Genomic DNA, 12,722 nt, shown 5'->3' with positions numbered 1-12,722 from the left:
GTACAGAGAGACCTGGGGATCCTTGTGCATGAAACACAAAAAGTTAGTATGCAGGTACAGCAAGTAATCAGGAAGGGAAATGAAATGTTGGCCTTTATTGCAAGATTATAAAAGCAGAGAAGTCTGCTACAACTGTGCAGGGTATTGGTGAGGCCACACCTGGAGTACTGCGTGCAGTTTTGGTCTCTGTATTTAAGGAAGGATATACTTGCATTGAAGGATGTTCAGAAAAGGTTCACTGCGTTGATTCCGGAGATGAAGGGGTTGACTTATGAGATAGGTTGAGTAGGTTGGGCCTATACCCATTGGAGTTCAGAAGAATGAGAGGTGATCTTATTGAAACATATAAGATAATGAGGGGGCTCGACAAGGTGGATGTAGGTAGGATATTTCCACTCAGAGGGGAAACTAAAACTAGGGGACGTAGTCTAAGAATAAGGGGTCACCTATTTAAAACTGAGATGAGGAAAAGTTTCTTCTCTCGGAAGGTTGTAAATCTATAGAATTCTCTGCCACAGAGAGTTGTGAAGGCTGGGTCATTGAATATATTTAAGGTGGAGATAGACAGATTTTGGAGCAATAAGGGAATAAAGAGTTATGGGGAGCGGGCAGGGAAATGGAGCTGAGTCCATGATCAGATCAGCCATGATCTTGTTAAATGGTGGAGCAGGCTCGAGGGGCCAAATGGCCTACTCCTGCTCCTATTTCTTACGTTCTATATTTCTTATGTTCTTATATTGAATCAGACAGTGCAGATCTATGCACCCCATCCACCTCTGGCACACAAAGGCAGTGTCTAATACCTTCCACCTCGATTGTGTCAGGGATCCGCCACACCAGCTCCTTCCGCTTCCCCCCCTCCCCAAGATCCCCCATGTACACCGCATCTACCTCCGCCACCCAGAGACATGAAGACCAGGAGGAAGAGGAGGGAGAAGGCACAGTGTTTGTTCCACTTGAAGTTGAGGAGGTGTAAAAGGTGGACTCTAGCCTCATGTGTGCCACCTGTGCGGCCAAACATTGGTATCGGGGTCGGAGTTTTTGGGCTTCAAATCGGACAAAGCGGGATCAAGCATCGTGAGGCGCAGAAGCCACGCTGGTAAAGCCACCACACCGCATCCACCCAGGATGATGCATCGAGCAGATGAGGATGCAGGACGGGTGGCAGCAATGCAGGAAATGGTGCAGCTGTCCAGAATGAGCATTGACCTAGGTCACGATCTGCTACTGACCATGGCTGGGATAGCTGCCAGCATCGCCACCTTGCAGAGCAGCATGCCAACAGTATGTCACAGCTGATCAGTGCGGTGGATCGAACCGGCGACTCGGTAGATGCCATGCGGCAATCGATGCTTTCAGGCCATGTCATAGAACCCCCGATGCCATACCAGTGACGCCGACAGACCCCGAGGAGCCGGAGATGCCAGCAGCTTCCATCTCCCCTCTACATTCTCTCCACGACGAACACGACAGCAATGCTCCAGCTGCCCTCCTGCACAATGTCATGGAGCAGAGCGGTGAGGGGCAGGTGTGCGGGTCGCCGTGGTGATGGCGGAGCCATGAAGAAGACAATGGGACTCACATCAAGGGGGAGAAAGAGAGGTGGTAGTGGTGGGTAGAGGGTTGAGTGTTGGTGCTGGTGATGTTGTTAAATCTTCTTAATGTTGTTGCTGTTGTTTCACATGGTTCCTTTTGATTGTCACTTTAATGGTTTTGGAAATGATGTTAAAGATTTGGCTTCACATGTTTGCACGTTCTGCCACTTTGGAATGCTGTACAATTCAATACAGACACATTTTTGAATAACTCTTGGCCAGTGTTTCACTTTTAGATATTCTGGGGTATGTGTTGAGAAACAGACACATCTCCTTCAGGTGTACAGGTCTCTAAGCATTATCTTGCTGTCCACATATGACTCTTTAATGGGTCCTGTCATCAGGCAATTTAGCTACGACAAGTAAGGGTCACCAATGCAGGAAGGTTGCCTTTGAATGACAGATAGTTGTAGAAATTGGCTGCCAGACATAGAGGTTGGCATTTGCATCCACATTTTCTTAGGTGCAACATCGCCAAGCCCCATCCCTGACATGACATTTTCTTCAATGACATTGCAGTCCATTATAGATATTTTTACGTCTTCTGTACTTGAGCTCATGTTGCTCTCAGGATCACATCCTGCCACCTAAGAGAACTTTACCAGATTTCATTATTGCGTATATGCTTTGACATAAGCTCGTGCCATGTGTACATTCATATTGTCTCACTAAATCTGTTCTCCATGGAGCCTTTACTGCACCTCATTTCCGCTTCCTATCCCACACCTGTCCTTCAACAGAGTACTTTTCATCTCCATCTGTAAAGTGTTTCTGAGCATTGTATCTTCCATATGTGAACTCTTTCTAGAGGGTGTAATACGGGTCCAGCATATGTATGTGACCCGGGATGTGCAGCACTGGACCACTCTGCGCGATTGTCTCTCCCGCCCGATTTACAGCCAGCTCAGACTACCTTTTTTCCAGTGGTCATTTTGGCGGGTGGGAGCAGGATCTTAGAGGATCCTAGCTACCAAAATCACATTTTTGCAAACTCCGGCATGGGCGGGCAGTAGGAAGTTCCGCCGGCAGTAGTTCCCCGATGAAACTCCGTCCGAGCGGAACCTGGGCGGCAGATCGACGGTACCTGAGGATTTTCCGCGAAATTATTTTTTTGGGGCAGTATCTCGGCAGCTGTGGGCGATAGTGGGCAGTACATTGACCAAGTTTGTGATCATAGAATTATACAGCACAGACGGAGGCCATTCGGCCTATCGTGCCTGTGCCTGCTCTTTGAAAGAGCTATCCAATTAGTCCCACTCCCCTGCCCTTTTACCTTAGCCTTGTACATTTTTCCCCTTCAAGTATTTATCCAATTCCCTTTTGAAAGTTATTAATGAATCTGCTTCCACCACCCTTTCAGGCAGTGCATTCCAGTGTATGACAACGTAAAAATAAAAATCTCCTTGAGTAGCCTCTGGTTCATTTGTCAATTACCTTAAATCTGTGTTCTCTGGTTACCAACCTTTCTACCAACGGACATAGTTTCTCTTTTTTAACTGTCAAAACCATTCATGATTTTGAATACCTGTATTAATCGCCCTTTAACCTTCACTGCTCTAAGGGGAACAACTCAAACTTCCCTAGTCCCTCCACGTAACTGATGCCATTCTACTAAATCTCCGCTGTACCCTCAAAGTGTGCTGCCCAGAATTGGACATAATATTCCAGCTGAGGACTAACCAGTGTTTTATAAAGGTTTAGCATAACTTCCTTGCTTTTGTACTCTATGCCCCTGTTTATAAAGCCAAGGATCACGTATGTTTGTTTTCTAAAACAGCCTTCTCAACTTGTCCTGCCATCTTTAAAGATTTGTGTGCATATATCCCCTGGTCTCTCTGTTCCTGCGACTCCTTTAAAATTGTACCATTTAGCTTAATAGTTCCTACCAAAATGAATCACTTCACATTTCTACGGTAAATTTGCAACTGCCATATGTCTGCCAATTTCACCAGACTGTCTATGTCCTTCTGATGTCTGTTACTATCCTCTTCCTGTTTACTACATTTCCACATTTTGTGTCATCTGCAACCTTTGAAATTATGCCTTGTACCACCAATTCCAAGTCATTAATATACATCAATTGGAGCAGTGGTCCTGATACCAATCCCTGGGGAACACCACTGTATACCTCTCTTCAGTCTGAAAAACAACCATTCACCACAACTCTCTGCCTTCTGTCCCTCAGCCAATTTAATTATTTTACATGGAATGGAAGAAAAACAAGAGTCCTCCTGTCTCTGTTTCTGTATATGGAGACCACATCAGCCTGATTCCAAGCTATTGGTATCTCCTCCTTATCCTTCAACTCCCTGATCATTTTCAATGCTTCGCACATCTCTGCTTTGGTCTTTCTTAGCACTCTGAGATAAATATCATCTATCTCTGGGAATTTGTTTACTTGTAACCCATTTTTGTTGTCTAGGACTTCTATCTCTTTTATAATGAAGTCATTGATTTTACTTGGGACAGCTGTTTTTGGAGCAGGTATGTTGGTCATATCTTCCCTTATGAATACATTGAGCAAGTAGCTATGCAGAATATTTACTATTTCATGCTCATCCTCATTTTCAAGTCCATTTGCAACATTTATGGTGTTCAACTCTTCTCTGACTGCCCTCTTGCTGTTGTGGTACTGAAAGCTGCTATGCCTTTTCTTCAGGGTTCTCTTTGTCCCTCTGAACTTTTAAATGTGTTTCTGCATTTTCTATATTCATCCCAATGAGCCCCTTCTCCTTTTTCATTGCAGGATTTTCAGGATTTGTATAGGCCAATTTTCCTCTCGATCTCACTTGTAATCTGTTTGTTAATCTGTTTAGGGTCATATTTGCTTAATCAGAGCCTGTTGGTTTTGGGAAAGTATTTATCCTGCATTTATATAGAACTTGCATTTATGTAGCGCCTTTTACGATTTCAGGACACCTCAAAGCAAGGTCACACAAACAACAATGAGGCAATGACTAGATAATCTCTTTTATTGCTGTTGATTGAGGGATAAATATTGGCCAGGACACCAGGGAAAACTCACTTGTTCTTCTAATAGTGTCCTGAGATCTTTTGCATCCACCTGAGAAAATAGATGGGGCCTCGGTGTAACATCTCATCCGAAGGACTTAGATTATTTAACGGCTCTGCGAGTTTAACATTAAGCAGTTGCATCATACAAACAATGCATCAATCTGATGCTGGTTTAACTAATTTCAGCCTGGGTGCTGTAATTGGCATCAGGGAGTGTTCCCAATCCTAATCAGTAACCACCATCCAGCAATACCTATTGGAAGTGAATGTGCGAACACTGGATAAGAGCAGGATCTTGGTTGTACTTTCTCCTGTGATCAAACACTTACTGAATTCACTGCTACTTGGGAAAGATACTGGAGGGAAAAGGCCATTTGTGGAACTGTATGCAGCAAAGAATGAACATACTCAGAAGCAGAGAGAGGAGAAAACTCACAGAGATTTAGTAAAAGAGAATTGAGGATGTGAGAATAATGTACCCACCATCTGATGTAATACCAAATCTCACAGACCAGGAATATCCTAGTACTGATGCCTGGTCCATACAGTGTTACTGTTCTCAAAAGCATGGTGGCAGCAAGGGTGCTGATCTGAAGCTCGTGCCTCAGGGCTGGGGAGGAAGAAATCATTTTTCAAATTCAGCCACGGTTCTAACTCCTGATCTCGATCTGGTGAACCCCTATTGGAAGGTGCACACATGTACTGATGGCCAATAAAGGCTGGACTGATTTCTCGGTCAATTGAATAGCTGCTGTTATTCACTGTCCAAACTCATGCATTACGAATGGCCTTATAGACAAGCTACTGAAGGGCTACGGACATCGATGGAACAACAACATTGCACGAGTCACAGAGAATATTAGAAAAAAAATTAAATGAAGTTACTAGATACAATTGAGGCTTGAAACCCACTCAGCCTCCTCATAAAGGATGTTGTTTGAGCTGAAAATATAGCTAAGTATCAACCCCCAGCATGTAGTAAATTACATTTCTTACAGTAAGCTATGATTTGATAACTGTACATTGACATGATGTTTCAGATTGTTTCTGTTCAATGTAGTTGATAACATCGAAGTTACAAGTTGGTGACAACCAGCATCACACCACCCACTTGATTTCAAATACTGCACAAAACATGCTAATGAGTGGGACATCACACACTACTTCTGGCCAAAACAGGATAGAAGAAAACACAAGTTACTATTATGGTACGCCCCCCTCTTCGGCTTGTTCTTTTATTAAGCTGTATATTTTAGTGTATGCATTTGGAAGGAACTGGCCATGCTGGTAACAAGCCAAAGTTATTTCTAAAATATGCAGGAAATGTGTCTGCCTTAAGTCACTCTGACTCAGAGTCGTTGAGCTGGAGTGCGAGTTAGAGACATTTCAACACATAAGCCGGGAGGGGGGTTGGTGGATATCTGGATAGTTTTATCTAGAACACAGTCATACCCCAGAGGAAAGAACAGGTTGAGGGTGTGACTGTCAGGGAGCCAGGTAGCGGGGAGAGGTTGAGAAGGCAGACACTGGTCACTACCTGTGAGGACAAGGAGAAAGATGGCGGGGAGGACAACCCCAAAGCAGACTAAGGCACCATAGCTCAGAAGGCTGTGTTAGGGGGGAAAAGAGCAGAATAGAAATGTTGCAGCGAAAGGGTATTCTATAATTAGGGGGATAGATAGCATCATCTGCGGCCAAGAACGAGAGTACGGAAGGGTGTGTAGCCGACCTGGTGCCAGGGTAAGTGATATCCCAAGGCGGCTGGAGAGGAATTTAGAAAGGGAGGGGAGAAATTGTCATGGTCCACGTCAGAACAAATGACATAGGTAGGAACAGGGAGGAGGTCCTGCTAAGGGAGTATCAGGGGTTTGGAGCGAAATTAAAAAGCAGGATCTTGAGGGTAATAATCTCTGGATTATTGCCCGAGCAGCGTGCAGATCAGGAAAATTAAAATGTAGCTAAAGGGCTGGTGTGGGAAAGAAGGGTTTTTCATGGCACCAGTACTGGAACAGGAAGGAGGTATACCAATGGGACGGGCTGCACCTGAACCAGAATTGGACCCGTGTCCTAGCAGAAAGAGTAAATGCGGAGGTAGTAATGGCTTTAAACTAGTAAGACGGGGGAGGGATCGACAAGAAATGAAACAAGCTTAAATATAAATTTGAACATCCCTCATTATAACTGCTCAACCATCGCTGGCCGTGCTTTCAGCTGTTTGGGCCCTAAGCTCTGGAACTCCCTCCCTAAACCTCTCCGCCTCTCTACCTCTCCTTCCTCCTTTAAGAGACTCCTTAAAACCTACCTTTTTAAACAAGCTTTTGGTCATCTGCCCTAATTTCTTCTTTTGTGGCTCGGTGTCAAATCTATCTGTTTTGTCTTGTAACGCTGCGAAGCGCTACATTAAAGGTGCTATATAAATAAAAGTTATTATCATTATTAAATGAAATGGGAAAGGAGAGTATGGAACAGATTAAAGTAAGGGAGGACATAAATTGCCAAGGAATAAATAGAGATATTGATGGTGCGCAGCCTTGGCCTTCCCCTTTCAGAATCAAGTCGTGTTTAGGAATAACTTTTGCCCGAATTAGTTATGACAGACTGGGGACATTTGGGCATTTTGCATTTTAAAAGGAGGGAGGACAGGTGGGCATACAAGGCATATAAAACTAAATCATAAATTATTTATCAATTTATTAAATGGTAGAGGCAGAAACTCTCATTGCATTAAAAAAGTTCTTGATATGCACTTGAAGAGCCGTAACCTACAAGGTCAAGGCTCCGGACCAAGAACTGGAAAGTGGGATTGGGCTGGGTGGCTCTTTTTCGGCCGGCACAGACACCATGGGCCATATGGCCTCCTTCTGTGCTGTAAATTTCTATGGTTCTATATCAGGAGTATAAAAAGATGGTTAAAAATAAAGTGAGAGGAACTGCTATTAAAAATAAGTTAAACTGTCTGTATAGCAATGCACACAGTGTCCATAATAAAACAGGGGAACTGGAGGCAATAATACGTTGCAAGAAACCAGATATAGTGGGGATTACTGAGCCATCGGCCAGAATTTTCATCTGGAGGTGGGTCAGGAGTGGTTGGGGAGCTAGAAAGCGGTCGGGAAACCCGGGAGAATGGGTTTCCCACAGACCCTGCTGAATTAAAAGGCAGGGCCTGATTAGCATTTGAAAGCTCAGTTTCACACATTCAGCCAGCCAGATGGAGAGGGGAGGTCGGAGGTCGGAGGCCGGAGGGGGGAAATCAGAGGCCTCAGGGGGTGTCCGATCGTGGCGGGGGATGCAGCAGGGAGGCTAGATTCAGCAGGTAAGTGCAAAGGAACTTACCTCCTGAATCCAATAGTTCTCGTCTTCCTTTAGCTTGCAAGTTCCCCGAGGCTCGGGAAACCCGACCAGCCAGAGTTAAATTTGTAATGGTGGATCTCCATGAGGCATGCCAGCCTCATTATAATATTTAAATGGGCCACCCACCTCCTTGGGTTGGAGGCGGCTAGGGGTCTGGATTCAGTTATTTACCCCTTTAACACCACACCCACCCCCAACCTACCCATTTTGTGGGGTTAAAATTCTCTCCATTGCTACAGAAAATTCAGGACTGGGAATTAAACATTGCAGGGTGTAACTTATTTAGACAAGATAGAGATGGAAAAAGGGGAGGTGGAGTAGCTCTACTTTTTCGAGATAACATAGTCGCAGTAGAAAAAATTGATGTAACTATCAGCGAGACAAAAATAGAATCCATGTGAATAGAGATAAGAGATAAAAAGGGATCAAACACACTCATAGGCGTAGTTTACAGATGACCTGATAGTGAGAGGGAGGTGGAGGAACAAATGTGCAAACAAATTAGGGAAATGAGTAAAAAACATCGAATAATAAGCATGGGGGATTTCAACTACTATAATATAATATGTTTTAAAGATAATAATTGAGAAGGACATAAGCATGACAAAGACCAGGGTAATAGATTTTGAGGGGCTGAGAAAAGAACTTGGGAAAATAAAATGGACAACAATATTGGCAAACAATGATACAGAACAGCAATGGGAAACATTTAAAACGGTGTTCAGGAACTATACTGCTAAAAAAAACAAGAACAAAATAAACACCAATGAGATATCATGGATGAATAAAGACATAAGGAAAAAATTGAGGGTAAGGTAAGGAAAGAGGCACACACTAGGACAGCAGGGGAGAGCATGACAAAGGAGACTACAAAGAGATTAGAAGAGAAGTCAAAAAAAGTTAGGAAAGCAAAAAGGAACTATGAAATTAAATTATCAAAGAACATAAAACAAAATGATAAAATATTCTACAGGCACATAAATAAAGAAATAAAGTAGGAATGGGAATTGAGCCACTAAGGGATGGACAGAATAAAATCACAGGCAGCAACAGTGAAATGGCAGATATATTAAATAATTATTTTGCTTCAGTATTTACCAGGGAGTCGGATCAGGTGGATATGACATCGGAAGATGAGATAGAAATGATATAACCGCATTTAAAATAAAGAGGAGAAATATTAACTAAACTAATCAAACTCAAAGAGGATAATGCCCCTAGTCTGGATGGATTGCATCTGTGCATTTTAAAAGAATCTAGGGAAGAGATCGCAGAGGTACTATTACACATATTTAATAATTCTCTAGAAAAAGGATAGTGCCAGAGGACTGATTGATAGCTAACATAACACCTATATTTAAGAAGGAAGATAGAATATGTCCAGGGAACTATAGACCAGTCAGCTTAACATCAGTGGTAGGAAAAATAATGGAATCCCCACTAAAGGAGAAAATAAAAGAGCATCTAGAAACCAAAATTATAATAATGAATAGTCAGCATGGAATTCAAAAGGGAAGGTCTTGCTTGACCAACCTCATTGAATTTTTGAAGCAGTAAGAAAGAGTAGAGAAGGGTAACACAGTAGATGTAATATATCTAGATTTCTAAAAGGTCTTCGATAAGGTACCAGGGGACAGCTTGCCGAATGGATAGCTAGCTGACTGTAAGACAGAAAGCAAAGAGTATGAGTAAAGACTAGCTATTCAGAGTGGCAGAAGGTGGGAACTGGGGTCCCACAAGGATGAATGCTGGAACCACTGTTGTTCACAATTTATGTTAATGATTTAGGAGGCAAAATTGTCCCTTTTTTTATAGCCCCTTTAGTGCGTCCGGGGGTGCAATGGCACTTTCGCCCGCTGGAGGGCGCCTCTGGGGAAATTGCCCCGGAGGTTTGGGGAAGTGGGGGGGGAGCACTGTTACAATAGTGTCGCATCCTGCAATTAGCACCCCGGGTTGGTGATGACATTATGACTGTGTGCGCCGACCCCTCACCGCCCCATGCCGACCCCTTTGCGTCCCGCGGGGGAAATTGCCCTGCGGGCCGCGAGGCTAGCGTGGGCAGATGTCAACGGCAGCTTCGTGGGTTGCAAAGCTGGCGGACATCTGCCATGGGGGCACCCTTCAAAGGGGCAGCCTTTAGCGCCCTGGGCTGCCATTTTTATTTGTCGGCCTTCTCTTGTGTCGGCCTGACAATGGCGGCACTTGCACCGACCGTGTCACCATCGTGCAGCCCAGCCCTCTGTTTTGGGTGCTGAGCTGCTGACCAGGTCGATCGCCTTCCTAGTGACCCAGTGGTGGCCACCAAAGTGCCTGCAGAGTGCGCAGCACTCCCTCCCCTTTAATTGAAGGGGAGGAGCGTGTAGAGTGTCAGCACTATGCAGAGAATCTGTAGAGCGCTGGCCAGCTCTGTGCGGTGCTGGACTCACGGAGTGTCCCTCCCTGGCTGGGCGCAGGTTGGGTCAGCCCATGTGATCCCAGAGATGAGTACGAAACCCATACGATCCTGGGATACGTGGGCCTCTATGCTGCCATTTGCGTAGAGCCCCAGGACCACAAGTCAGCGAACCTCCAGGACCAGCAGGTGCATTCGTGGAAATCTTTGTGGTCAGAGGCATCTGCCCACGGGAAGCCTCCGACCGCAATTTCTGGGCCATTGACGACACCTAACCACCCCCCCCCCCCCCCCTCAATTTGGTGTCGTACGCCAATTTAGAAACTGTGTTTTTGATTCCACAGTCTAAGGGCTGGAAATTGCCCTTCGCCCAGATTGGGGGCGGTAACCTTCTGGGGCTGGGACATCCTCTCCAAGAATTCACCTGCTGGTCCCGGAGGTTCGCCGACTTGTGGTCCTGGGGCTATACGCAAAGGCCAGCATCGAGGCCCACGTATCCCGGGATCATAAGGGTTTCGTACACATCTCTGGAATCACATGGGCTGACCCAACCTGCGCCCTGCCCGAAGGTCCCTCCGCCTGCCGTGGAATTGGACCTTGCGCCCCTCAAAGGAAATGGAGCGCTGTCTCTGGTGTCCGCTTTCTTGGAGGAGCATTCTCTGAGTCCAGCACCGTGCAGAGCTGGCCAGCGCTATGCAGATTCTCCGCATAGCACTGACAATCTACAACGCCCCTCCCCTTCACACTCTACAATGCCCCTCCCCTTCAATTAAAGGGGAGGGGTGCTGCGCACTCTGCAGGCACTTTGGTGGCCGCCACTAGGCAAACATCATGTGCAGCCTGGGATCACATGGTCGGTCCATCCAATGAAAAGGACGTAACCCAATTCACAGTAATGGTGAGTTCTGTTTGCACAGAGATCAATATTTCTATCAATGGGGATACCCTCAAGAACACATAAACATTTTAAATAATTAAGAAAAACACTTCACATATTTAAAATTAATTGAAATTGAATTTAAGTAAATGTTTTAGACAAAAAGAATGTTTAGAATTTTTAAAATATATTTTAATTGGGGTAAAAGTAATGGACGGGGCTTTTAATATAAAAATTATTGGTAACATTTTATTTTCCTATCTTTTAAAACTCATATGCTGGTAAAAGCAGGCCATACACCTGTTTTTAACCAGGCGTAAGAGTTTGAAGGACATTCGCTGGGCAGGAGTTGGGCAAATAACCCAAATCCCTGCCCGCGAAGGTTCTTCTGCCAGGGATGCGTTGAAAGACCAGCACTTGCGGGGCCTCTACAGTTGCGAGCGCACATCGAACGCACCGTGAATTCAGGCCCAATACTGATAAGGACCATCAGTCCCACTAAAATACGCGTGTGCGTAGCGATTAGAAGGTTCTGTGCAGCTGCAACGCTGGAAAAGATACTGCACATGTACCATCAGCTGTGCAGCAAATTTAAAGGGACCATGAACGTAAATAAAAATTAGTGATGAGGACTGTAACAAATTACAGGAAGACATTAATAAACTTGCAGAATGGGCATACAATTAGTAAATTAATTTAATCATAGATGAGGTATTACATTTTGGTAAGAAAAACAAGGAGGTCAAATATTACTTGGAAAATAAGAATCTAAATAGGATGGAGGAGCAAAAGTATTTGGGAGTACAAATACACAAATCACTACAAGTAGCGACGCAGGTTAATAAGGCCATAACAATAGTAAACCAAGCACTAGGGTTTATTTCTGAATAGATAGAATTTAAAAATAGAGAAGCTACGCTAAATTTGTATCGAACCTTGGTTAGACCAAGAGCATTGTGTACAGCTCTGGTCGCCAAATTATAAAAAGGATCTGGAGACATTGAGAATGGTGCAAAAATGATTTACAAGGATGATACTAGAACTGTGAGGTTATAACTATCAGGAAAGCATACACAGGCTTGACCTCTCTTCTCTTTAAAGAGAAGGCTGAAGGGTGACCAAATAAAGTTATGAAAGTTTTTGATAGAGTAGACACAGAGAGAGTGTTTCCACTTGTGGAGAAGAGCAAAACTAGAGCCTATTAATATAAGATAGTTGCCAAGAAAGCAAATACGGAATGCAGAAGAAACTTATTTTCCCAGAGAGTGATGAGAATGTGGAACTCGCTACCACAGGGAGTAGTTGAGGCAAATAGTATAGATACATTTAAGGGGAAGCTAGATATGCATACAAGGGAGAAGGGAATAGAGGATTATGTTGATAGATTTAGATGAGGAAGGATGGGAAGAGGCTCGAGTTGAGCATAAACACTGGTGTGGACTGATTGGGCCGAATGGCCTGTTTTGGTGCTGTCTATTCTATGTACTCC

The 12,722-nt window shown here is 44.4% G+C and overlaps 1 protein-coding gene across 4 annotated transcripts in view; it reads right to left on the bottom strand.

The window, feature by feature from the left end:
• The window catches only part of LOC139267214 (proto-oncogene tyrosine-protein kinase LCK-like), a 178,444-nt gene that overhangs the window by 57,001 nt on the left and 108,721 nt on the right, over nt 1-12,722 (bottom strand). The gene's annotated exons all lie outside the window — the stretch shown is intronic.

The sequence above is a fragment of the Pristiophorus japonicus genome, chromosome 7, assembly GCF_044704955.1.
Source record: "Pristiophorus japonicus isolate sPriJap1 chromosome 7, sPriJap1.hap1, whole genome shotgun sequence".
NCBI classification, from domain to species: domain Eukaryota; kingdom Metazoa; phylum Chordata; class Chondrichthyes; family Pristiophoridae; genus Pristiophorus; species Pristiophorus japonicus.
The sequence above is the reverse complement of the archived record's forward strand: the minus strand, read 5'-3'. Positions and strand labels throughout refer to the sequence as shown.